This window comes from Macaca nemestrina, chromosome 6 (genome assembly GCF_043159975.1).
Source record: "Macaca nemestrina isolate mMacNem1 chromosome 6, mMacNem.hap1, whole genome shotgun sequence".
NCBI classification, from domain to species: Eukaryota; Metazoa; Chordata; class Mammalia; order Primates; family Cercopithecidae; genus Macaca; species Macaca nemestrina.
In genome coordinates, this window is record NC_092130.1 from 35197010 (window position 1) to 35224611 (window position 27602).

General features: G+C 36.4%; 1 long non-coding RNA gene across 4 annotated transcripts in view; it reads right to left on the reverse strand.

Moving 5' to 3' along the window:
• Window positions 1-27602, reverse strand: part of LOC105466938 (uncharacterized) — a 109801-nt gene that overhangs the window by 24808 nt on the left and 57391 nt on the right. For 2 of the 4 annotated variants that reach the window (XR_011624612.1, XR_011624609.1), the window contains exons 7-11: window positions 19214-19403; window positions 15223-15414; window positions 12670-12951; window positions 12335-12478; window positions 11512-11562 (exon numbers count right to left, since the gene is read on the reverse strand). This is a non-coding gene — a long non-coding RNA (uncharacterized lncRNA). Of the gene's footprint in view, window positions 1-10529; window positions 10744-11511; window positions 11563-12334; window positions 12479-12669; window positions 12952-15222; window positions 15415-19213; window positions 19404-27602 lie in introns of those variants that run through there. The other 2 variants (XR_011624611.1, XR_011624610.1) reach the window with 2 other exon arrangements.

A 27602-nucleotide genomic window follows, 5' to 3' on the forward strand; every position in this document is an offset into this window, starting at 1 on the left:
AGAAAGTATATAAAATTACAGAGAAGCAGTCAGTCATGGTGGCAAGGAATTGGAGAGTTCAAATTATTTACTTATAATGCAATTATTATATTGTTAGGTTTAAACTCATTATCTTGCTCTTTTAAAATCTTTTTTTCCTTCTTTCCTGTTCACATTAATTGGCCAGCTTTTCATATTACAATTTATTTTCACCATTGGATTTTTTAGCTTTTATGAAATATTTATTTTTTATTTTTTAAATTAATATATTCCTTTAGCGAGTTTTAGATTGAAATAAAAATTGGGCATATATAGGCTGGGTGCAGTGGCTCATGCCTGTAATCCCAGCACTTTGGGAGGCCGAGGCGGGTGGATCGCCTGAGGTTAGGAGCTCGAGACCAGCCTGGCCATCATGGCAAAACCCCGTCTCTACTAAAAATACAAAAATTAGCCGGGTGTGGTGGTACATGCCTGCAGTCCCAGCGACTTGGGAGGTTGAGGCAGGAGAATTGCTTGAACCTGGGAGGCAGAGGTTACAATGAGCCAAGATCACCACACCACACTCCAGCCTAGGCAACAAAGTGAGACTCTGTCTCAAAAAATACAAATGAAAATGAAAATAAATAAATAAAAATTAAGCATCTAGTACACAAAGTTCCAATATCATTCTATCCCCTCATCCCCCACTTCATAATTTAACCTGTTATTAACATCTTACATTACTGTGGTAAATTTGCTAAAATTAATGAGCAAATATTGATACATTATGTTTCTTTGGAAAAAATTACACATATTTTACAGTGTACACTGTACCCAGTGTGTAGTCTTTTATTTCTCACCTCCCTCCCATTCTTCCCCCCAACTCCCCAAAGTCCATTCTATCATTCTTATGCCTTTGCAACCTTATAGCTTAGCTCCCTCTTATGTGTGATACAATATTTGGTTTTCCATTCCTGAACTACTTCACTTAGAATAATGGTCTTCAACTCCATTCAGGTTGCCGCAAGTGCCATTATTTTGTTTCTTGGTATGGCTGAGTGGTATTCCTTAGTATATATGTACCACATTTTTTTTATTCACTCGTTGGTTGATGGGTATTTAGGCTGGTGCCATGTTTTTGCAATTGTGAATTGTGCTGCTATAAACGTGTGTGCAAGAGTCTTTTTCATATAATGATTTATTTTCCTCTGGGTAGATACCCAGTAGTGGGATTGTTGGATACAATGGTAGTTCTACTTTTAGTTCTTTAAGGAATCTGCATACTCTTTTTCATAGTGGTTGTACTAATTTACATTCCCACCGACATGGTAAAAATGTTCCATTTTCACCACATCCACATCAACATCTGTTTTTGTTTGTTTGTTTGTTTTTTAATTTTTAAATTATGGTCACTCTTGCAGGAGTAAGGTGATACCTCATTGTGATTTTGATTTACATTTATCTGATAGTGATTTTGAGGATTTTTTCATATGTTTGTTGGCCATTTGTATATCTTCTTTTGAGAATTGCCTATTCATGTCCTTTGCCCACTTTTTGATGGGATTTTTTTTTCTTGCTGATTTGTTTGAGTTTCTTATAGATGCTGGATATTAGTTCTTTGTAGGATGCATAGTTTCAAATATTTTCTCCCCCTCTATGGGTTGTCCATTTTACTCTGATGATTCTATCTTTTGCTATGCAGAAGCTGTTTAGTTTAATTAGGTCCCATCTGTTTATCTTTGTTTTTGTTGCATTTGCTTTTGGATTCTCGATCATAAACTCTTTACCTAAGCCAATGTCTAGAAGAGTTTTTCCTATGTTATAGAATTTTTGTGGTTTCAGGTCTTAGATTTAAGTCTTTGATCCATCTTGAGTTGATTTTTGTTCAAGGTAAGAGATGATGATCCAGCTTCATTCTTCTACCTGTGGCTTGCCAATTACTCCAGCACCATTTGTTGTATAGGGTGTCCTTTCCCCATTTTATATTTTTGTTTGTTTTGTTGAGGATCTGTTGGCTGTATTTGGCTTTATTTCTGGGTTTTCTGTTCTGTTGCATTAGTCTATGTGCCTGTTTTTATACCCGTACCATGCTGTTTTAGTAATGATAGCCTTGTAATATAAAGTCAGGCAATGTGATGCTTCCACATTTCTTTTTACAATATTAATTCTATCCAACCCCACAAGCATGGAAGGTGTTTTCATTCGTTTGTATCATCTGTGATTTCTTTCATCAGTGTTTTGTTGTTTTCCTTGTAGAGATATTTTACCTCCTTGGTTAAGTATATTCCTAAGTATTTTATTTTATTTTATTTTTTGTTTCTGCTGTTGTAAAAGGGGTTGAGTTCTTGATTTGATTCTCAGCTTGGTCACTGTTGGTGTATATCAGTGCTACTGATTTCTGTACATTCATTTTGTATCTAGAAACTTTACTAAATTTATTTATCAGATCTATGAACTTTTTGTGTGATTCTTTAAGGCTTTCTAGGTATATGATCATATCATAAGCAAACAGTGATAGTTTGACTTCCTGTTTACCAATTTGGATGCCCTTTTTTTTAGTTTCTCTTGTCTGATTGCTCTGACTAGGGCTTCCAGTATTATGTTCATTAGAAGTGGTGAAAGTGGGAATCCTTGTCTTGTTCCAGTTCTCAGGGGGAATGCTTTCAACTTTTTCCCATTCAGTATAATATTGGCATTGGGTTTGTCCTAGATAGCTTTTATTACCTTGAGGTATGTCTCTTCTATGCAGATTTTGCTGAGGATTTTAATCATAAACAGATGCTGAATTCTCTCCAGTGCCTTTTCTGCATTTATCAAGATAATCTACATTTTTTTCTTTAATTGTTTATGTGATGTGTTTCATATTTATTGACTTGTGTAAGTTAAACCATCTCTTCATCTCTGGTATGAAACCCACTTGATCATGATGTATTATCTTTTTGATATACTATTGGATTCAGTTAGCTAATATTTTCCCTTTTTATTTTTCGGAATAGTATCAGTAAGATTAGTACTAACTCTTCTTTGAATGCCTGATAGAAATCAGCTGTGAATCCATCTTATCCTGGACTCTTTTTTTTTTTGTTGGCAATTTTTAAATTACTGTTTCAATCTTGGTACTTATTATTGGTCTGCTTAGAGTTTCTATTTCTTTCTGATTTAGTCTAGGAGAGTTGTATATTTCAAAGAATTTATCCATCTCCTCTAGATTTTCTAGTTTGTGTGTGTAAAGGTGTTCATAGTAGCCTTAACTGATCTTTTGTATTTCTGTGGTTTTGGTTGTAATATCTCCCATTCCATTTCTAATTGATTTTATTTGCATCTTCTTTTCTTGGTTAATCTTCTTAATAGTTTATCGATTTTGTTTATTTTTTCAAAGAACCAGTCAGCTTTTTATCTTTTTGTTTGTTTCAATTTCATTTAGTTCTGTTCTGATCTTTGTTTGTTTTTAATTTAATTTTTATTTTTTTGCTGGGTTTAGGTTTGGTTTATTCTTGTTTTCTAGTTCCTTGAGGTGTGACCTTAAATCGTCTATTTGTAGTCTTCCAGACTTTTTGATGTAGGCATTTAAGGCTATGAACTTTCCTCTTACCGTCACTTTTGGTGTGTCCCAGAGGTTTTGATAAGTTGTGTCTCTATTATCATTCAGTTCAAATAATTTTTAAATTTCCATCTAGATTTTATTGTTGACTCAAAGATCATTCAGGAGCAGATTATTTAGTTTCCATGTGTTTGCATAGTTTTGAGGGTTGCTTTTGAAGTTAATTTCCAATTTTATTCCATGTAGTCTGAGATGGTACTTGATATAATTTTGATTTTCTTAAATTTATTGAGACTTGTTTTGTGAACTATCATATGGTCTACCTTGGAGAATGTTCCATATACTGATGAGTAGAATGTATATTCTGCAGTTGTTGGGTAAAATGTTCTTTAAATACCTGTTAAGGTCATTTGTTCTAGGGTATAGTTTAAGTCCATTGTTTCTTTGTTGACTTTCTGTCTTCATGAGCTGTCTAGTGCTGTCAGTAGAATATTGAAGTCCCCCACTATTATTGTGTTGCTGTCTATCTGATATCTTAGGTCTAGTAATAATTGCTTTATAAATTCGGGACCTCCAGTGTTAGGTGCATACAGATTTAGGATTGTGATATTTTCCTTTTGGACCAGTCCTTTTATCATTACGTAAGTCCATTTTTGTCTTTTTTAACTATTGTATGTTTAAAGTCTGTTTTGTCTGATATAAGAGTAGCTACTTCTGCTCACTTTTGGTGTCCATTTGCATAGAATATTTTTTCCCACTTCTTTTGCCTTGATTTTATGTCACTCCGTATGTGTTAGGTTAGCCTCTTGAACACAGCAGATAATTGGTTGGTGGATTTTTATCTATTCTGCCATTGTGTATCTTTTAAATGGAGCATTTAGGTCATTTACATTCAATTTTAGTTTTGCTATGCGAAGTACTGTTTTATTCATTGTGCTAGTTGTTGCCTGAATACCTTGTTATTTTGTCCTTATGTTATTGTTTTATAGGTCCTGTGAGATTTATACTTTAAGGAGGTCCTATTTTGGTGTGTTTTGAGGGTTTGTTTCAAGATTTAGATCTCCTTTTAGCATTTCTTGTAGTGCTGGCTTAGTAGTAGTGAATTCTCTCAGCATGTGTTTGTCTGAAAAAGATTTTATCTCTCCTTAATTTATGAAGCTTAACAGCTTAATTTTGCTTGATACAAAATTCTTGACTGGAAATTATTTTGTTTGAAGAGGTTAAAGATAGAACCCCAATCCCTTCTAGCTTGTAGGATTTCTGCTTAGAAATCTGCTGTTAATCTGATAGGTTTTCCTTTACAAGTTACCTGCTGCTTTTGCCTCATAGCTCTTAAGATTCTTTCCTTCATCTTGACTTTAGATAACCTGGTGACTATGTGCCTAGGTGATGATTTTTTTTGCAGTGAATTTCCTGGGTGTCCTTTAGCTTCTTGTATTTGGATGTCTAGATATCTAGCAAGACCAGGGAAGTTTTCCTTGATTATTCTCTCAAATATGTTTTTCAAATTATTAGATTTCTCTTCTTCCTCAGGAAAATCAATTATTCTTACATTTGGCGATTTAACATAACCTCAAATTTTTTGGAGGCTTTGTTCATTTTTTAAAATTCTTTTTTCTTTGTATTTGTCTGATTGGGTTAATGTGAAAGCCTTGTCTTTCATTTGAAAGCCTTTGAAGTCCTTGTCTTTAGCTCTGAAGTTCTTTCTTCTATTTATTCAATCCTATTATTGAACTTTCCAGTTCATTTTTCTTTAAGTGTGTCTTTTATTTCCAGAAGTTGTGATTAGTTTTTTCTTCATGATATCTATTTCTCTGAAGCATTTTTCATTCATATCGTATATATTTTGTAATTTCTTTATGTTGGTTTCACCTTTCTCTGGTATATACTTGAGTAGCTTAATAATCAACCTTCTGAATTCTTTATCTGACAATTCAGAGGTTTCTTCTTGGTTTGGATCCATTGCTAGGGAGCTAGTGTGGTCTTTTCAGGGTGTTATAGAGCTTTGTTTTGTCGTATCATCAGAATTACTTTTCTGATTCCTTCTCATTTGAGTAGACTATTTCAGTGAAAAAATCTGGAACTCAAGAGCTGCTGTTCAGATTCTTTTGTCCCATACGATGGTCCCTTGATGTGGCACACTCCCCCTTCACCTAGGGATGGGGCTTCCTGTGAGCCAGAATGCAGGATTGTGATTGCCTTTCTGGTCTAGCCACCCAGCCAGGCTACCAGTCACTGAGCTAGTACTGGGAAATGTCTGTAAAGAGTCCTGTGATGCAATCTGTCTTCAGGTCTCCAAGCCATGGATACCAGCACCTGCACTTGTGGAGACGGCAGGGAAGTGAAGTAGACTGTGTGGGGGCATCCTTGGTTGTATATATGTTTAGTGTGCTGGCTTTCTCAAATGTTCACTAGCAGCGAAGTTGTCATGTGGACAGACTTGGGACCACTGGTTAGCCAGAATGTGGAATTACCTCTTGTTTTCTCCTTCTTTGAAGCACGGTTATTCTGTCATGAGTTGCTGAAATGTCCAGAGTTGGTCGGCCTCCAGCCAGGAGGTGGTGCTTTGAAGACAGCAGCAGAGTTTTTCACCTGCCTTGAGGAATTTGCAGTGGCCTGCCACTTCTTCCAAAGATCTGTTAATTCTTTTGGATTTTCTGGTGCGCTTCTGTGGTGGTTCCTGGAGTGAAAGCCCACACTGTGAGTCTCCACATGCTGTTGTGTCCATCCAAGTGGGAGCTGAATGTCAGCTCTGTCTCCTCTCTGCCATCTTTCCTAGTATTCCTCACCATTGGATTTTTATGCATACTTTTTAGATGGCTTTTAAGGTTTCTATAGAATTTACAATATGCATCTCTACATTATTATACTACCTCCAAATAATATTCTTCTTTTCAGTAATATAACTACTATGTAAAGATCTTTCAATGATATATTTCCATTTCTCCTTTTCTATCATTTGTGCTATTGGTGTTATACAGTTTATTTCTACCAATAACATAAATGCCAAACTCATTAGTATTATTTTTTACTTAAATAATCAGTTAACTTAGAAATACATTTTAACGAAATATACGTGAGGCAAAAGTGCATGTACAATGTTTTGGAGTTCTTCAATCGTTTATGCAGATAAAGTTTCCATCTGGTATCATTTTCACTTGACACCACAAACTTTCTTTACCATGATAGTACAGGTAAGAATATGAGATATTGTTTTGACTTTTATTCCTGAAAACTTATTTTATTTTGCCTTTATTTTTGAAGGACATTGATAGATCTAAAATTCTAAGATGACAGGTTTTTTTTTTTTTTCTTGATTTTACAGTGTTTTTCTATTGTCTTCTGGCTCACGTACTTTTCGATAAGAAGCCTGTCATTTCCTTATCTTCATTATTCTTCAGGCACTGTCCCTTTTTGTTCCTCTGGCTAATTTCAAATTTTTTGATTCCTGACTTTTTTTAGGAAAATTGATTATGAAGTGTTCTGGTATAGTTTTATTTGTGTGTATCATGCCTGAAATTTGTTGATCTTCTTGAGTTTTTAACATTCTCGAGGAGACCCCCACATAGAATTCTGTAGCCCTTTTGTCTATAACTTTGACACACAATTCTAGCCACATTGGTTTCCCTGAACTTTCATCTACATTTTCTTTTCTTCTTTCTTTTTTCTCTCGCTCTCTTTTTTTTTTTTTTTTTTTTTTTTGAGATGGAGTTTCTCTCTTGTTGCCCAGGCTGGACTGCAATGGTGAGATCTCGGCTCACAGCAACCTCCACCTCCTGGGTTCAAGAGATTCTCCTGCCTCAGCTTCCCTAGTAGCTGGGATTACAGGCATGCCCCACCACGCCTGGCTAATTTTGTATTTTTAGTAGAGACAAGGTTTCTCCATGTTGTTCAAGCTGATCTCAAACTCCCGACCTCAGGTGATCAGCCCACCTTGGCCTCCCAAAGTGCTTGGGATTTCAGGCGTGAGCCACTGCGCCTGGCCCCTGTGTCTTCTTTACTTAACAAAACTGCTGGGCTTTGCCTGCAATTCCTCTTTCTATACCAACATATGGCAAGGATCTTCAAAGAAGCCAAAATGATGAAGGTCTCATCTTGTGGGTTTTACCTCTCTCAGGGATCTGAGTCCCGTATTGGTTGTTGTCCAGTGTTGAAAAATAATTGCTTTATATATATATATATTTTTCATTTTTCTAGTCATTTGTGAAAGCAGGGCAAGCATAGTCCCAGTTTCTCTATTATTACCCAAAGAAGAAATCTTACTTTCAGAAGATTAAAATCTTGCAGAGTATGTTTTCATGATGTCTCAAAAGCAATCAGGACATAGTATACTTAAACCTTAGTTTCTAAATATACTTCTCCACTAAAATGAACTAAGAATCCTGGATAAAAGTCTGATTCTAGAGCTAGGGCAGAATAAGTACAAGATGAACCTATGATATATTGTTTGCTAGCAAGTAAGGACATGGTAAAATTATGATGGACCAGAAAAACACAGAAGCCAGCTGAAGGGAGTCCCATTGACTAAATTTGGGATGATTTGAGCATCAAAATAAATAATGGTAGTAATGGAATATAGCCTATTGAATACAAATGAAAGAGTGAATAAATAAATGCATATATATATATATATGTATACACACACACACACACACACATAAAGGGGAAGAAGGCAAGTTTCTCACAGTTAAATACCAACTAATAAACATAGATGGACAGATGGAGTTAGACAATTATTAATGCACACTAAAACTAGTGGCAGAAATTCGTCAGGGAACAAGATATTTACTTAATTCCATAATATTTCCCCACAGTGCTGAAATTCAACAAATACTACCAGAAGCAAATGTTCAAAGCTTATGCCAATGTTAGAAAACCAATATCATGTAACTTTGATGTGATGCATTAAGAAGGACACAACATCACTTTGATGGCATTCCTAATGAAAATGGATAACTTGCATCCAATTGTGAGAAAATATCAGACAAACTCAAATTGAGAGACAGTCTGCAAGATAACCTGCATATTCTCTTCAAAAATACCAAGGCCAAGGAACACTGAGAAAGGCTAAGAAACGCTTCTAGATTAAAAAAGACATGACAACTAAATGCAATGTGTGATCCTAAATTTGATCCTGGGCCAGCAGAAAAATAGCTTTGAAGGTCACTGTTGGAGCAACTGAAAACTGTTAGATGTGGCCTATGAACTAGAAAATGGTATTTTGTTAGTATACAGTTTTATAACTGTACTCAGGTTATGTAAGAGGAAGTCATCATTCTTAGTGTGTGAAGCAAAAGTGTAAAGGAAGATCGTGTTTCCAACTTACTCTCAAATAGTTCAGAAAAAAATAATAATTTGCAAATAAATATATGGATACACATATATATGTCTTTCTATCGTCTATAGTTTGAATCTGTGCCTTCTAAAATTTATGTATTGGAAACTTAATCCCCAGTGCAACTGTGTTGGGAGGCAGATCTTTTTGGGAAGTGTTTAGGTCAGAAAAGACTAAGGGTGATGAAAATTCTATCTTGACAAGTACTTCCATGATTGCATATCAGAGAGAAAGGAACATAGGAAATCATAAACTGGCACTTAAGTCTCCTTGCCAGAATAAGTCACTTTTGCTCATTTTTCCTTGGTTAAAGCAAGTCATATGGACACATCTATTTTCTCAGGGGGTGGGAAGTGCAATCTGCCTGGAAGGAAACTGTGAACAGCTCGAAGGATGCCCACACACAGGGTGTATTACATCACACAAAAGTTATCATGCTTATCAGTTTTCTCAAGGAAATTGTGATTGCAGTTTCTATGTCCCATTCATTCTTCCATTCAACTCTTCAAGACCAATGTTTCATACAAAGAAGGTACTTAATGCTTATTCACTGAATGAATGGACATCCAGAGACTTTTCTGAGATCCTAGAACCTATGGGATTTGCATTCATGTTTCTGAATTTTTAATCTTGTGCATGTTTCATGGCATCACGCAATAAGAATCTATAGAATTCCTTGACCCATGGTCCCATTCTTATTAAGTTACGATCTGCTAGTAGAAACTATTCCAACTTTGCTATGTAAGATAATATTTTATAGACCTCAACCTATATGCAAATAACCCATTTCAAAATTTGCTTGCAGCGAAAATATGCCAAAGAAATGCATTGATTAAAACCCCGCAAATGAAAACACATTTCATTTTTTTCAACCTGCCATGTTGTTTCACTTTTGCATTTGAGAGTCTTTCTCTCATCATTTCCCTTTCATGGCTCTTTTCATTACAAACTGGACCCCAGGGTCTTTTAGAATCGTATGCCTTTAATAACAAAAGCTAAAAAAACCTTTAAATGACTTCAAAAAGTACAGAAGATATCAAAGTCTAGACAAGACTTCAAAACAAATTTCACTAGGATGGCATATATTCTTGGTTAACTTATGAAATTAAAATATCTGATTGTGGTAAAATGTTTTAGATGCTCATCTATCTTTATTAATGTTATTATGGCTCATTTCTCAAGTCCTAATGGAACAATAAACTATGAATGTCATATTCATCTCTCTTTTGGAATGAGAAGAGTGGAATTGACTGCTGCAACAGTGCAGTGACTCAGAGAGGGTTTGCCTGTTACGTATATTGAATCATTATCACTTCAATGAAAGGCAACAAAATAGCCAATCTCATGCAGAGCAGCATGGTTTCCAGTGAGATTTCCAGTGCAAATTAGAATTTCATGTGAGGTAGAGAATGAATAGAGATGATAAATTCAGGAGGCGATGTTCAGGAATAATTCAAATGAAGAGCATCTGTTGTTGCTTGGATCCCAGGAAGCTGAGTTTGTTTCTTATTCTGCCGTATATCTGCCATATTGAGGAGCCAAGTCAGTGACTGGATAAGTGTTGTGGCTAGTTTTACCACCAATTACTGAAGTATGACAAACCCCGAATTGCCTTCCTTACTCAGACTTCCAAACGCAAAATAGAACCACTTTCTGTACCTTTGATTTGGGATTAAGTTTTGATATTTCCCTGCAAGGGTGAGCAATCTTTAAGCAACAGATCATTTTATGAAGTTTCTAAGATGAGCAAGCCTGTTTTGATAACATAAAATTGGCAGGAACTTGAGCTTGAAATTTGAATAGAGACCAAACTGAGTATCTGTACAAGTTTGAAGAGGCACAGATGATTTTATGCAAATTGTTTGTTTATGGAATGTTTCTCCTGGGCACATCTGCTTGATCACATGGGCTGAAAGTGGAAGGAGAGATAGAAGCTCTTAAGTTAAAGGGACTATTGACTTGCTTTTTTTGGTTTGTTTGGTTTTTTCCAGTAGTTAGAAATTAAAAAAAAAAGAGTAATATCTAACATTTATGGAACACTGTTGTTGCAGGACTTTTCCTTAATTCAGCTAAAGATGGGGTCCTTGTCCCATAAACACAAAAGTTTAGGCTTGTGGATGGTTTGAAGGGTGAGTAAAGCAGCGTTTTACTGAGTGAAAAGGGGAAAAAAGGGAAACGGGGACTCTCCGCAAAGCCAGAATCCCTGCTAGAGAGCTTCCCACCTTGCAGTTTGAATCCCAGTTTCCACACGGGAGGAGGAAGAGCCAGGCTCCTCCTGGCTGAAAATGGCATGGACTTCTGTGGCTTCATCCCTGTGTGCATTCCTGGTGCACAGGCCTGTTGGAGTTTTGCCAGGCCACCTGACTCTCATTGTTGTAGGACCTAGGCTAAATGCCTTGAAATTACTTAATGGTACTACTATTATCCTCGTTTTACTAATGAGGAAAGTGAAACTCAGGTAGGTAAGGGGCTTACCATTGCTTCACAGCAGTAAGTGGCAGAGACAGGTTTTGAACCTAGGCAGTCTGTCTCCAGAATCATTTTCTCAGTTATGCCATGGTACGTGGACATTCTTAGATAATACAGAATAACTCGAGAGGATTGAGTTAGTACTTAACCCACAAATACAACAGTTTGTTTAAAAGAATTTCAGAAAAGTTCAAATTTTTGCTCTTACCTTAAACTCGATAGAACATTCTTTTTGGGACAGGATGGCTCCATTCACTCCCTGGAAATTGAACAGAAAACCCAATTAAATAACAGGCCTCTAGGCTTGTGACCATCAGATCAGAGCCCTTATTAACATCATCAGTGAGAAAGGTGGAAATTCTTATCTCTCTCAAACTAGTACCTCAAATTGAATTATGGAAATTATGGAAGCTTGACATAGATGGTGTGAAAGAGTCTGATTATGTAATGGGAATTGTGCTAAGATATCACATAAGTTAAAATTGATAGAAGGCAGAACTTGAGTTCTTTAAGATTATATAAAAGTAACTTAAGTGTGATGACAGCATATTGGTAATTATATGGAGTTCTGCTTCATGTTTGACATTCTGCCAAACAGAAAATAAAGCCAAAATGAAATATATTTTTGTTGATCCATGAAACATCACCCAGTCCTCTGCATTTGTTACCCAGGTTTTCTGTTATGTTGTTTTTAAGCCATTTTCATGGTCTGGTGCTCCTTTTTGACTCAATCCATTTTCTCAGAAATTCTACCAGGAGATCTGATAGCATATCATGCCTATTGTTCACGAAAGTGTTGCTTTTGTTGAGTGTTTGATCACACTTTTCTGTTGAGGACTGAGTTGTCAGTTGCTTATGATATCAGGATAAGATGTATGCCAAGGAAAATGAAAAAGACATATTTGCTAAGCCTGCCAGAGGATATATTGACAATCGTGTCAAAACCCGAAAGCAAGGCTTCAATGGTTAAAATATATATGAGTATTTTTATTTTGTCAAATAATTCCAAGATTTGAAGTCCATGTATTTACCATAATAATATGAAGACAAGCAATCCACACAAATTGCAACCCCAACTTCTGAAGACATCCACCCGATATAGGAAGGATTAAGATTACTTCATTTATTCAACATGAATGATTGAATACCCACTGTGTTGTTCACTGTGGTATGCACTAGGGGTAAATCAGACACATTCTCTTAGTTTCCGGTCTAGAGGGTGACAAAGATATGCAAATAGATAAATGAAGCTGTATAATGAATAAGAATGTTATTCTTTACTTCTCTACCCCATAGACTCATTCTTCACCCTTCCTTTCCTTGCTCTGTTCCCTGGGAGGGTGACATCAATAAATTTCCCACTTACTATCTGGCTTCAAGTTGGGTTTAGCCAATGAGTCACTGGCAAGAGATTAGAGGGACCAGAGTTTTTCTTCCTTCCTCTCTTCCTGCTCCAGCATCTACTTTCTGGCAGTGACTGTGCATCTCCGTGATTACTCTCCTAGTGTCCTCTGTTTTTCTGCAGCGTCAACTCGCACAAGGTTCTGGGCAACAGGACTTCCTCATCCTTTGTTCCTTCAACTCTCTTAGTTGTAGTGACTTCCATCGTTGCTTCTCTCTGACTGCTTGAACATCTCATGTTTATTCCCTTTGCCATGCAACAACCCAGAAATAAATCCTTTATTTAAACTCTCTTCACTTGAATGGCTAAGTTGAAGTTTGTTTCCTCCCCAAACTCTGACAGCTTCAATGATTATATTAGAGATACTAATTGTTTCTATTCATTTATCATTTATTCAACAATCATGGACATATTACTGAGTGCCTATTATGTGACAATTTACTAGGCACAAGGTATAGACCAGTACTTTCTGATAGAACTTGAAAATATTCTTCACTGTCCAATATGGTAGCCACTAGCCACTTGTGATTACTGAACACTTGAAATGTGGCTATTGTGACCGAGTAATTGAATTATGAATTTTATTCAATGTTTATTAATTTCAATTTAATTAGCTCCATATGCCAATGGCTACAGTATTAGACAGCACAAGTATGGATTAATATTAATAGAGTCCTGAATAACTCTTTTGGAAAGAGGTATGTAAGGAGAAAGCAGGGTTTGCTCTGAGATCTGGCTAGGCAGAAGACATTTGACCTGCTTGTAGATGAGGAGGTCTCTGTATCAGGCAGAGAAACACGGAGAGTGAATTCTGGGGAGAAGAGCATCTTCTGTAAATGCTAAGAGGCTTTCACATATAGAAGGGCATGTTAGTATCAGAGGACTACGTAGTATTCAGAGTGGTTAGGTCTTAATGATTAAGGGGGATGTGGTGAAAAATTAATTGAGAACATTGGGTTTGAGCTGTATGTTGATGAGCCATATTTTATGTCTGTGTTACACTACTCTTTTATACTCCATTATAAAACCATTAGGTAGGTCATTTTAAAACATAGATATTAAGCAAATATTAATAATATGACATCTTTCTTTTAAAAATATTCCATTGAACTTTCAATTGAAAATAAAACATGATTATTTACAGTATGCTCAATTTTGTTGCCCCTCATTGTTTAGAGTTTAGCTAGGAAAGTGAACTCAATATTATCATATGATATGTCAGTGATCTAGCTTTATTCAGAGATGCCCCAAGTGCCACAGGGCACAGATGAAGGTTCCTGTAGCCAAATCTTAAAAGGATCAGAGAAGAGTTTCGGGACAAGTTGTGAGGTTTGGACCCAAATAACAGATTTGCGTTGTCTAGATGAATTTGTGTAACTGTATGGAGCAGGAGTTGAAGGGGAGGGGTGATGGGAGTGGATCAGAGTGTGTTCCCATTAGAAAACGATAACTGTGACATAGTGAGGGGGAAAGGAAGCTGGAGTCATCTAAAGAAACAGATCTAAACAGACCTACGTTAGGAAGGACCACTCTGCTTGAGTGCCTCTGTAGAGTGGCTTAGGGAGAGGTAAGACTGCAGTATCAGTTATAAAGCCATAGTAGTAATACAGGGAAAACACAGTGGTATTTAAACACAGGTAATCTGTATCTCAGGTTCTGAAAAATACTATGTCTCATATATGATTTTTCCCACTGCCAAAAACTTATTTATGTTTCTCCAAACAATAAAACAATTCTGCTTTTGTTTTGGGTCATAATAATAATAGCTGTTATTTAGCAAGCAATTACTATGTGCCAGTCACTCTTCCCAGCTTTTACATGTTGAGGATTAACTTACTAAATCCTTACAACAACTCTATGGGGTAGGCACCATTATTATCTCCTTATTTTAAAGATGAAGAAATGGAGTGTCGGTGAAATTAAGTAAGCTTCCCAAGATTGCCCTTAGTATGTTCCAGAGCAGGATTTCAATACTGGCCATCTGCTTCTAGAGCCAACTCATTAAGTTCTACTCTTTTCTTTAAAATTCTTACAATTACCTTATGCTGATGCTTAGTATTTGTTGGTGAAGTATTGTTTCTTTCTACCTTGAATATTGAGTTAGCTGGGAAGTAAGATAATCTAATGTAGTATTAACTTTGAAATATTTATACCTGTCTTGTAGACTTTGAACAGAAAAGGATGGTCATTTTAAGAAAGATGAAAAAAAGAATAAATGCTAATGCAGCCAACATCTTATCCTATTAAAGCATCTGAGATTATTAAATTTACTGCAGTTGTCTACATAATAGTCTCATTAATCAAAATGCTTTTCAGTTTACACATTTCAATGTGAATAGTTTTAAATGCTGAATATAATTATTTTAAAGAGGTTTTAAGGGGACATGGTTGACAGATTTGCAAAGCATCTTTTCTCTCAAAGACTAGATCACTGCAAATGAACACTAAAATATGTATGTTTCTGGATGCTTGATGAATATTTGTAGCTTATTGGGAATCTGTATTTATAAGATTTACCTTAAGATCACTCATTGCAGCACAGTGTCATAAACTCTCGTTTCTGTTCTAATTATGCTTTAGATTCCAGTAGATTAAATTTGAGATGTCCTTGATGCAAACCGTCCTGCAATTACACTATTCCAAGAGAAATTGTATTGTTCTTAGAAGTATTGTCAAAAGTAGTTGATATAGGATGTAAATTTCTCCCCACTTCAGATATGTTGTACAAAAAAGCACAATTTGGTTAGAGGTTTTGGTTAGAGGTGGGAAGCTGTTTGGGTGTCCCCAAAACCCAACACTCATTTAGTTCACACCTTAGATATCTAATAACTCTTACTACGGTGGCCTTCACTTACCTATCCTGGATGCTCATCAATCTTGCCAAATTCCATCAGAGTCACACTAGGCAGCACAATTTGAAGCAGAATATGCCAACCAGTTCAACCTGGTAAATTTCCCATTTTGCCACCGAATCTGACCTCACATTGATTTTCTTTTACAATAACCTGCCTTTCTTATAAATAGCATTCTATTTGTTTGCATTAAAACAGGTACATGCCAATTAAATAAAAATGAGGTGAGAGGAGATGAGCTTATGACATTTGGCATCTATTGATATTCTTCCTAAATAAATGCTTTGGATCTCATTCTTTCATTGAAGATTGCATATAAAGAAGCCATAGCATGTACTAGTAAAAATAATAATAATAACAGAAAGACAATGTTTACAGACATAAACAATTTAGGTGGAGAAATGTGAGACACCAGAACATGTCTGAGGATGCAGGATCATAGAAATTTGGGTTGTTTTGAACCATAGAAAATGTGGGGAAATTAATGAAAAATGAGGCTCTAAAAGAGTGTGAAGTCCAGGTCATGAAAATCTTAGATCTATGCTAAGGAAGTTAGATTTTCTCCATTTGCAGTAGGGATCTGCCGAGGGCATTAAGCAGAGAAGCATTCTGTTTTTGCCTTTGTTTTTTGTTCTTTTAGGGACACAGTCTCTCTCTGTTACCCAGGCTGGAGTACAGTGGCACAATCATGGTCCACTGCAGCCTCAGTCTCCTGGGCTTAAGCAGTCCTCCTGCCTCAGACTCCAGAGGTAGCTAGGACTACAGGCATGCACCATCATGCCCAGCTAATGGTTTAATTTTTTATAGAGATAGGGGTCTCCCTACATAGATCAGATTGGTCTTGAACTCCTGACCTCAAGTAATCCTCCCCCTATGGCCTCCCAAAGTGCTGGGAGTACAGGCATGAACCATTGTGACAAGCCAGAAAAAAATGATATAAATGCTAGAAAGTTCACCTACATTTGCATGGTAAAACTATAATCCAGAACTTTGTTATCATTAGATCTATAGCAGTACGAGATTTGGAAACTTATCACTCCTTTCAACAACACAATTAAAAGGATCATCCACCTTTTAATATGTTAATCAACTATTGGGTATTTGTTGAAGAACTAGGGGGTCTTCACATCTAAAGCAGCCTGCAGGCAGCATTGACAGCAGGCTTCGCACATGGAGATGGCTGGTTTGGTTGAAGCTAAGAATGTTTGGCTGCATTGGAGTCTCTCAATGGAGTTCTGCTTCTTTCTCTAGAGAGCTTAAAGCTAATAGAAATCAATTGAAATTGGGTCAAGTTATCAACAGTGAGCTAAAAATCACAAGAGTGGCTAATCAACTGCTGTCTAGAGAAAATCCCAAGTCAAACATATGGAAAATGAGGCTTATGAATCATAGCTCCAGCTTGGCTTTAGCCCTGAGGCAAATAAAACTAAATCAGTAAAAATATATTCAGTAGAACCATAACTTATTCTAATTCTGTCTAAGGCATCTCAGTTCTAAAAGCAGAGAATCCTCCACAGACCTAAAGAGAACAATTCTTCCTCTATCCCTAGAATCAGACTGGGAATTCAATGCTGGCATCACCCTCTCCAACTGTTGTGATTTTGGACAAGTTACTTAAATGCTCTAGCCCTCATTTTCTTCATCTTAAAAATAAAGAAAATAAAAAAGAAAACTGGCCAAATCTGTATCAGAGGGCCTGTATGCTGCAGGAGGGCAGAGACTATCTGTATTATTTCCATAACTGAATTCTCCCTCAGTGAGTAGCTTAGAATCAGGCATATGGCAGGCATCTAACAGATGTTTGTGAAAAGCTAAGTAAGTGAATGAAGAGACAGAAATATTATAATACACCATGAAAGTGCTTTGTGAGCCACAGATTGCTGTATGTATGGTGACATCATGATGCTTCAGATTCTATAGGTTTATATCCTATATAGAAGATCTCCAACCATTTTCCTCTCTCCAAAAAAGCAGCAGCTATTTGCCACTTATTATTTGTTAGAACATCATATTTATTTCCTCATGCATTTCTTATGACAACTTTAAGAAGCTGAAACTGTCATTAACTCAGTTTTTAGATGAAGAAATCCAGACTGAGGTAGACTAAGTAAATTCCTCAAAACAAAACAGCAGTAAGTGGTGGCACCAAGGCTCAAGCTCAGTCTGTCTCCTTCCAAAGTCTATAATCTATTCTATTACTCAGATGAAAACCTCAGACTTGCTTTATATTCTAAAACATATTGTAGTTAAAAAAATAAACTTCAAGCTGTCAGGTTGTACTGAATGATTCTAGTTGGCATAAAAGGATTTACAGAATTAGATAGGGCATTATATTTGATTCAGTAAAGTTTTTCAACCCCCAACTCTATAATTCTATTAATATGGTTTCTTTCTAAGGACATCTACACAACCTAAAAGAAATGGGTGAATTCCTAGGCACACAAAACCTATCAAGACTGAATCATGAAGAAACAGATCATCTGAATAGATCAATAGAGGAAGGAGATTGAGTCAGTGATAAAAGTCTGCCATTAAAGGAAAGCCAAGGACCTGATGACTTCACAACTGAATTCTACCAAACATTGAAAGAACCCAAATACCAATCCTCCTCAAATTGTTATTAGGTAGGGGCAGAATTAATTGCAGTTTTTGCCATTGAAAGTAATGACAAAAATTGCAATTACTTTTGCGCAAACCTAATACAAAAAGTTGAAGAGGAAATATTACTTTCTAATTCGTTTTACAAGGCCAGCACTACCCTGATACAAAAACCAGATAGTAAAAATATAAAAAAAGAAAATTACAGGACAATTTCCCTGATGAACTTAGATGCAACATTTATCGACAAAATACTAGCAAATAGAATTAAACAATGCATTAAATGGATTATCCTCCTTTTAATGTGTTAATCAAGTAGGAAATAGTAAGTGGGATTTACCCCATCTTCTTTTAATTCTACCCTCCCCTTCGCTCTCCTCTCTCAACTCATCTCTTTACTCATGGCCAACTGTGGCTGCTCAAAAGGGGTAGCCTCAGCTCTGAACCTATCTTTTAAAAACAACTTACTCGGTGTTATAGGCACTATTTTAAAAACATGGGACAGATAATCTAGTCAAGGTCCACTCTATTCTAATCACCTATGTCCAGAGAGATTGGGTTCATCTATCATATTGCATAGGATATTTAATGGCACATACAGATTCTGAAACGAGGCTATATGGTACTGGAGAAAGTGATTGGTAACTCTAATATAAGAGCATAGCTCTTCTAAAAATACAATACACATGAAAACATTACTAAAAGAATGGTTAGCAATTCTATGAAAGGAATGCCTGAGGAAGTCATATCCATATATGCTTCAAAGGGGATTGAATCTAAATTATCAACTTCTAAAGCAAAAATCATTTCTCTAAAATATTACATTCATGTATAAATCTGAGGAAGAACCAATACACATTATCCTTTTAATGCATTTTTAAAATTATAGGTTGAGGTACATTGACCTAAAACAGTTCTCCAAATAATGAGAAAACCAGTTACTAAATTAACTTGTGTTATTTGATTGCTTTACAAAAAATCTGAAGGCAATATTGTCTGAAAATACAAATGCTATAAATATTTTCAATTTATTATTGATGTGGCCTTTTAGCACATACCCTTACTTGTAGTTCACTGGATCAGAGTGATTCAATTAAATCTTTTATAAGCTATTGAAGTCTGAGTATCTCTTAGCATTGAAGCAAGTTGTCAAGAGAAATGGGAACTCATCTAACTGTTGCCATTACGTATTTCTGTCTTCTTCCATCCTGCATCCCTGTGCTTCATTTCTTTTATTGTTTTGATTACCTATTAGGTACAAAGTGGAACACTAGTTACTAAGGTGTGCACATGGCTTGAGCATTTAAGAGATTTCTTGAGAGTCAAAGGAGCTAAAATGTAAACCGACTTTGAAAAGAATAAAGTGTAATACACACAAAAGGTATTCTTATTTTTATTTTCCTGGATATTGTAGAGTATCCAAAGAAATATGTGTCTTTTGGTCTACCTGACAACCAAAAGTGGAAAGTTTCCACATGAACTGCACAGTGATTAATATGAAATAAATAATTGGACTGAGCCCCTGGAGAAACTACAGAAAGCTGAGAGATGGAGATGTGCATATTGCTCTGTTTGTTCTGGCCAAAAAAAAAAAAAAAAAAAAAAAAAAAAGCCTTTTCCCATTTACATTTCCTCTTATTATTATGGGACATGGACTATCATCATAGCCCATTCTATTCTGTTTGCAGGGCTTTAAGAAGGTGACTCAGAGGTACTTAATGAAGAATGACAGCAACTAATATCAGTCAAATGTTTCATCATTTCTTTTACATTAATCTCCTCTTCTGCAAAGATAAGTCAGAGTGCTTAACTGAAAAAACTAAGAGAAAATATGTACAGCATCAAATTAATTCCTGCATTTTGAACACAAGTAAAGAATTTGGCTGAATGTTGAAAAAGTAGCAAAAACAGATTACATGTGAACAAGAGCAATCTGATCACTGCACAAAGCAGAATAGTCTGTACATTTGGGCATCCATGGCTTTAATTGAACTCATGAAAACTGAGTGTTTTGTAGATTGTTTGATTTTTATCTCAAGTCTGAGTTGGCAAAGAAGAAGTCCTATAGCTTCAGGCTGTATTATAAACTCAGGGCTTTTTCTTTCTTTTTTTCCCCATATAAGTTTGTTTTCATTGTTTCTTTTTTTCTTTTCTTTTCTTTTTTTTTTTTAGATGGAGTTTCACTCTGTCGCCCAGGCTAGAGTGCAGTGGCACCATCTCGGCTCACTGCAAGCTCCACCTCCTGGGTTTACGCCATTCTCATGCCTCAGCCTCCTGAGTAGCTGGGACTACAGGCGAGTGCCACCATGCCTGGCTAATTTTTTGTATTGTTAGTAGAGACGGGGTTTCACCATGCTGGCCAGAATGGTCTCGAACTTCGGACCTCAAGTGCTCTGCCTGCCTCCGCCTCCCAAAGTGCTGGGATTACAGCCATGAGTCACTGCACCCAGCCTGTTTTTGTTACTTCTAAAACCATCTCTCAAGCACAGGGAGCAAATTTTCAGCCATCATACATGCTGACTGGATTAAAAAGTCCTCTGCTCCTCTTCTGAGTCCTTCTATTAGAGAAATCCAGGGAGTGCTTCCAAGTTTGGACCATGAGACCAGCTTCTTGAGAATTGGAAGATCCTTGGGAAGGTAGGTGGGTGTACAGTAGACTCAGTTTACCATCTGAACTAGAAAAAAACTGGGCTCTTCTTTAAGCTTCTTATTTCTTTTGCACAAGCCATCTGATGGTTACCACCTGTCTTCTGCCTATTTTCAAATAATGAAAGAGTATAACCGGATTGTTTGTAACACAAAGGATAAACAGTTGAGGGGATGGATACCTCATTCTTCATGATGTGATTATTGTGCATTGCATGCCTGTATTAAAACATCTCATGTACCCCATGCCTAGTAAACACCCACAAAAATTAAAATTAATTTTTTAATTGATAAGGAATGCTACACAGAATATTATAACAAGCCATTTATTGAGTTTTTGTTGTATGCTAGACAGTGAGGTAAATGCTTTACATTAACAATATGATTTAGCTTTCAAATCACATCAAAATATTTTTATTTTGTCTATAAGGAAATTCAGGCTTTACTCATATAAAGATCAGTTATTTTGCATTCACACCAACAGTGTAAAAGCATTTCTATATTGCCACAACCTTACCAGCATTTGTTGTTTTTTGACTTTTTAATAATTGCCATTCTGACTGGCGTTAGATGGTATCTCATTGTGGTTTGATTTACATTTCTCTAACGATCAGTGTTGAGCTTTTTTTTCATGTATTTCTTGGCCGCATGAATGACTTAATACCTAGGTGATGGGTTGATAAGTGCAGCAGATCACCATGGAGCAGGTTTACCTATGTAACAAACCTGCACATCCTGCACATGTACCCCAGAACTTAGAAAAATCATGATCAGTTATTTTAGAACAGAAGAAAATTCCAGGAGCAAGATTTATCTCCAGAACAGGTTGCCTTTGCCTCCCCAAACCTATTCTGTAAAATACATTTAGATAGTTATGGTGGTGTGCTGGGAAAAAAGCTGTCATTGGTGGGGGAAATTGGGAATTATAATTTTGAAGCAATAAAATCTTTTCAAAGTTGTTTTTGAACATTATAAAGTCAGCCATGTCTATCCTAAAAGAACATCATAACTTGAAATTCAAAGCGTGGGTGATACTATTACAAACACCAAAATCTCTGTTTCCTTCCAGTGGTCAAATGATCCCTTTTAATTGTTATTAGTCGGAGCCAAAGGGCCAAAATTACAAGGAGAGACGTATGTTGATATTCTTCAACACAGGTTTCACATTCAGATAGTTTGACTTTAAAGCGGATTCTTTAAATCATTGCCGTCCAAACTGTGTCCGGGGAACAGCAACATTAACATCATCTACGAGTCTGCTAGAAATGCAGAATCTCGGGTTCTACCACAAACTGAAGCGTAATCTGCCTTTTCAACAAGATACTCATGTGACTGGTGTACATACGAGGCATCAGTGTCACTTGCCAAGTTCATGGCAGACCTTTGCTGTGGGTTTGGGCATCCACAGGTTTGCTAAACCCCACAGGGATTTTGGTGTTAAGCCAAAGTTAATTTCTCCTTCAGCTCGTGAGTATATTTTTAGGAAATGACAAGATCAGGTCCAAGATGGGAAACATCTCTTAATATTTGAGGAAGACTCTCTAGGTAGTGTTTAAAGTGTCAATGATGGAACGTCTTATGTTCTCTCTTGAGCCTTTAATTTTTCCTCTACATTTTAAGGATGCCTAAACCTTTCCAAAACCATTCTCTTGCTTCGTTTCTCATGTGCCCCCTCTTCTTCCTAGCTCCATCCATACACTCTTCAATCATCATAAAAAAGAGAAAGAAACAAGGCAGAGTGTAACTACCAATAGGCAGTTCTTCTTCTTTTTCTTTCTTTGTCCTCCCTGAAGTTCTGCTTCTAGGGAAGGAACGGAACTATGAAAGATCCTACATGCCTCCTGTACAATCCTCTTTCATGCTTATGTGAAGCTACTACATATTTGTTTCATTTTTTTTTTCTGCAAACATCAAAGGTCTAAACCCTTTGGTTTTTTTACATGTCTTTCCTCATCTTTATCGGTAAAGATGAGGAAGATCTTTATTGATAAAGATGAGGAAGGACATGTAAAAAGAGATATTCATTTTCCAAAGGTACGTCCTGGGTCATGATCCAGGTTTCTACATAAATGAACATTTCAAAAGTAGTTTGTTGGCAATTGAGCCCTTCTGCTCTCTGCCTGACAATATAGCTAAAATGTCTGTTGACATAACTGTGGGATGCATTAATTTATAATTTCACACCTGAAATGATAAGCTCCCACAGTTGCAGCAAGTTATGCATTTGTATTTGTGCCTCTAGCCATTTGTGAGCACTTGATGTGAAATATCCCTTCCCAGAACTATCTTACAAGACTCTCCTAACTTGCTCTCCTAAAGAACACAGAAGAGGGACTTAAAAGAAAGATAGCAGTAATGATGTTGTGTCTTTGGCAACCATACCCTAGTCAACATTTGGCTTTTCTTTCACCCTTACAAATTATCCCTTGGCAATGTTTACATTAATAGCTGTCATTTTAATAATGTTTATTTTTTGGCACAGTGTGTTTCAGGGCCTCTGGGAACCCGAGCAAAATTTACTAAACAAAACGACAAAATTAACCAAATAAGACAATAAGTCCAAATAAAAGTATATAAGCCTAGAGCAGAGAATAAAGTAATGTAGGAAAACATAGGACTGACTTTCCCCTAACAAGGTTGAACTGAAGCAGTCATATTTTGGGGATGCAACTATTCATTTCTGCCAGGTAGAGAGACCATCATCCTGACCTTTTTCTGGGGATTGTTTCATTCTCTTCTCAGGGTGGTTTTTTCCTTTAAAGGACAGACTTTTTCAGTAAGCCCAAGGCTACTGGTATAGATAATTTAGGATTGAGATGGACTCGAGAGTATGTCAGACCTGGGTTCTAATTCCAACCCTGTCATCTCCAGTTATGTCACTTGATAATCTCTATCTTCACTGGTAGAATGATACCTATATTACAGGTTTGTTGTGAGGAATTAATGACATTCAGGAAAAAACCCTTATTATCAGCATTATTATTTGTTACTATCATTTGAGGTAGTATTAGAATTGGTAGCAAAATTTCAGGGTTTGATGTCAGGAGCCCGTTTGGGAGCCACAGTGGAACCGATGGAGGAGCAAAGGATAGTGTGAGTGGAGAAATGAAGTGCTGAGTCAAGGTTCTAAGAGTTGAGTGGCTTAGCTGGGATATTTATGAAAGGCGGCTGACTGACACAACCACAGCTACAATGAATATTTACATCGTAGTTGAGAAAGCAGGCAAACTACTCAGTAGCAAAAAGATTTTTAATAATGGAAAGCAAAGGATGTGAGATGTCTAATATTCTGTTTTAATTTATTTTTCTGCACTAGGATGTACCACTTTCCGTTGCATCTAAAGTCTAATGAAATTCCAATATTCAATGATGCTTTTAGAGATGAAGGAATTGGGGCCATGAATATTATAGCCAAGTGGAGAGACAGTTTATAGAAGAAGTAAATTCCAGATGAGCAATAGAATATTCAGTAGAGTTATATATATTTAATATCTGTATAAAGTACAAATGTATATTTATAATATATATTTAATATATGTTATATATTAATATATTTCAAATATTTAGTAGAAATATTTCAAAGACCTCTCAGGTATCCCCTTCCAAGTCACTCAGAACTACCCTTCCGGTCTTAATGGCCTTAGAATGTTTGACTCACAAAGCTTACCTAGAACCCATGTGTGTCCTCAATTCAGTTAATATTACTGGGCACTCTTTCTTTGAAACAGATCTATTGGCTACTTTAAAAGAATTTTTCCACTCTCAGGTGCAGTCAAGTTGCTTCTGTATATATTTCTAGTTTCTAGCCTCTTCTTAGGACTCTATTCTCAACTGTTGGAATAATTTACTTATCCTTAAATTCTTTTTAGGAAATGTTTACTAAACACCTGTAATGAAGCAGGCATTGTCCTACATTCTGGGGATGCAGGGTTGAGCTTGTCCAACATGGTCCTTGTCTTGAAGGTGAGCTAGATATATAGGATGATGGCTGCAACAATAATACCAATTATTCCTTAGATGCCTCCAGTACCTCACAAAGGTAATAGTGTTGTAGCATTAGAACCATCACTTTTTATCAATAGCAAAGTATCCTAACATTTTCCTAGCAGTAACAGATATTTCAGTCTGCCTAATAGCACTGATTGAGTGTAGCATACAGAATGATAGCTACCACATGTCCACCAATGCTCACAGCCCTGACTGAAGAACATGTTTTTCTTTTCTATTGGTGTGCTTTAGGCCACAGTATAGTGAACAAGAACTAGGAGTCAGAATTTCTAGGCACTGTGTGGCCCCTTATCAACTGTGTGGCCTTAGCTGAGTCATCTCTGATCTCGTTTCTACATTAGTTGAAGGAGGAAAATAATACCCAAAGACATACTTCCAAAGGCTAGTACAAAAAATAAGTAAGTGTGTAACTGTGATGAATCTTTGTTCATAAACCAAGAGCTAAAAAATAGTTTTAATTATTACTTAATAATTTAATTATTAAATATATAATTTAATAGTTTTATTTAAAGTGCATCTAGTTCAATCTCAATCTCAAATTTAATCTGTATGCTCATCCCAGTTGGCTGGCAGAAAAGTAATTCTCAATCATTTTGGGGATCTCCCCTCCCTATTGTGGTACCAAGATACTTTGTCAGCACCAAAGCAGTAGAGAGACTCCTCAGACAACCTGCCTGTGTCCGCTCTGGTTAATAGTGAGAGGTGTCTGTTGTATTTACCCATATATTCCTTGTTTCCATCCTCACTAGGGACATTGAAACACTTGCCAACACCCAGACCCCTATACCTAGGTTCCAGCCTTTCTTGGTTCGTATATTAAACATCCTATCCCCAAGCACCTGTCACTTCTCAGTGATTGTGGTATTCTCCTGTCATCCCTCCTTCTCTAAAACATCAAACATATATATTTTCAAATGTCCCGAGGCCCTTGACAAATAAGGAAGATCTATCGACCTCAAATAGCTTTTGCTTTGCATTCCACCATAAAAACTGGCCTAATGCAAGAAGGTTAGAAAATACAAGGGGCCAGGTCATTTGCTCAAAAGATGAGAAGGCAAAAATATGAACTCTTCTATATTTTTGATAGAAGCAACAGGAATTTATATATTAATTATCCTGTAAAAGGGCATTTAAGACACATAAACTCTAGTACACGTATCAGGATGTGCTGTTAGAATTCACCCCTGAGTCACAGGCCCCTCTGCAGAGCAGTGGGTAACTAATGAGAAAAGAGGTACGTCATCCCGCATTCACAGATGCTGCTCTTTTCTGGTTATGGTTCATGCCACGGTCATTACATGTTGGATTTCAGCTTTGAAGAGGCCTCCAGAGCCAGTATACATCATTGAGTCTTTGATTAAGCTCTGCTAAGGCCTAATAGTCTGGAATTTTTCATTATTTTCTTGGCAGGACTCATAGGTTATCTCTTAACAGCAACAGAAAGCAGAAGTTGTGAAAAAGTGTGTGCTACTGTTTGGGGTCCCACAGAGGAGAGGCCCATTACAGTGCCTTTAAAAAGAGCACATTCACTTTAATAGGTTCAGCTACTTTCTATGTTAGAGTCTGGATCCCATTTTCTTATCTCCCCCACCCACCACCAAATGTCCAAAATAATGATCAATTAGTAACAATAGAACATTTAATAATAAGAGCAATCACTACTAATTCAGTGCTCACTCTGCACTAGACTTTGTGCCTAGAACTTAGAATACCTTCTACCATTATATTGCGTTGAATTGTGCCTTCTTCCAAAAAATTGTGTCTCTCAAAAAAATATGACCAAATCCCTAGTACCTGTGAATGTGATGGGTAGTGGATTGAATAACATCCCTCTGAAATTTCATGTCCACCTGAATCCTCAGAATGTCACTTATTTGAAAATCAGGTCTTTGAACATATAATTAGTTAAAAAAATGAGCTTAAATCCAATGACTGGTGTATTAGTCCATTCTCACATTGCTATAAACAAATACCTGACACTGGTACCAAAACAGATATATAGACCAATGGAACAGAGTGGAGGCCTCAGAAATAACAGCACACATCTACAACCATCTGATCTTTGACAAACCTGACAAAAATAAGCAATGGGGAAAGGATTCCCTATTTAATAAATGGTGTTGGGAAAACTGGCTAGCCATATGCAGAAAACTGAAACTGGACCCCTTCCTTACACCTTATACAAAAATTAATTCAAGATGGATTAAAGAATACCATTCAGGACATAGGCATGGGCAAAGACTTCATAACTAGAAAACACCAAAAGCAATTTGTAACAAAAGCCAAAATTGACAAATGGGATCTAATTAAACTAAAGAGCTTCTGCATAGCAAAATAAACTATCATCAGAGTGAACAGGCAAAATTTTTGCAATCTCTCCATCTGACAAAGGGCTAATATCCAGAATCTTAAACAAATTTACAAGAAAAAACAACCCCATCAAAAAGTGGGTGAAGGATATGAACAGACACTTCTCAAAAGAAGTCATTTTTGTGGTCAACAAACATATGAAAAACTCATCATCACTGGTCATTAGAGAAATGCAAGTCAAAACCACAATGAGATGCCATCTCACGCCAGTTAGAATGGCAATCATTAAAAAGTCATGAAACAACAGATGCTGGAGAGGATGTGGAAAAATAGGAATATTTTTACACTGTTGGTGGGAGTGTAAATTATTTCAACCATTGTGTCAGACAGTGCGACAATTATCCCTCAAGGATCTAAAACCAGAAATATCATTTGGCCCAGCAATCCCATTACTAGGTATATACCAAAAGGATTATAAATCAT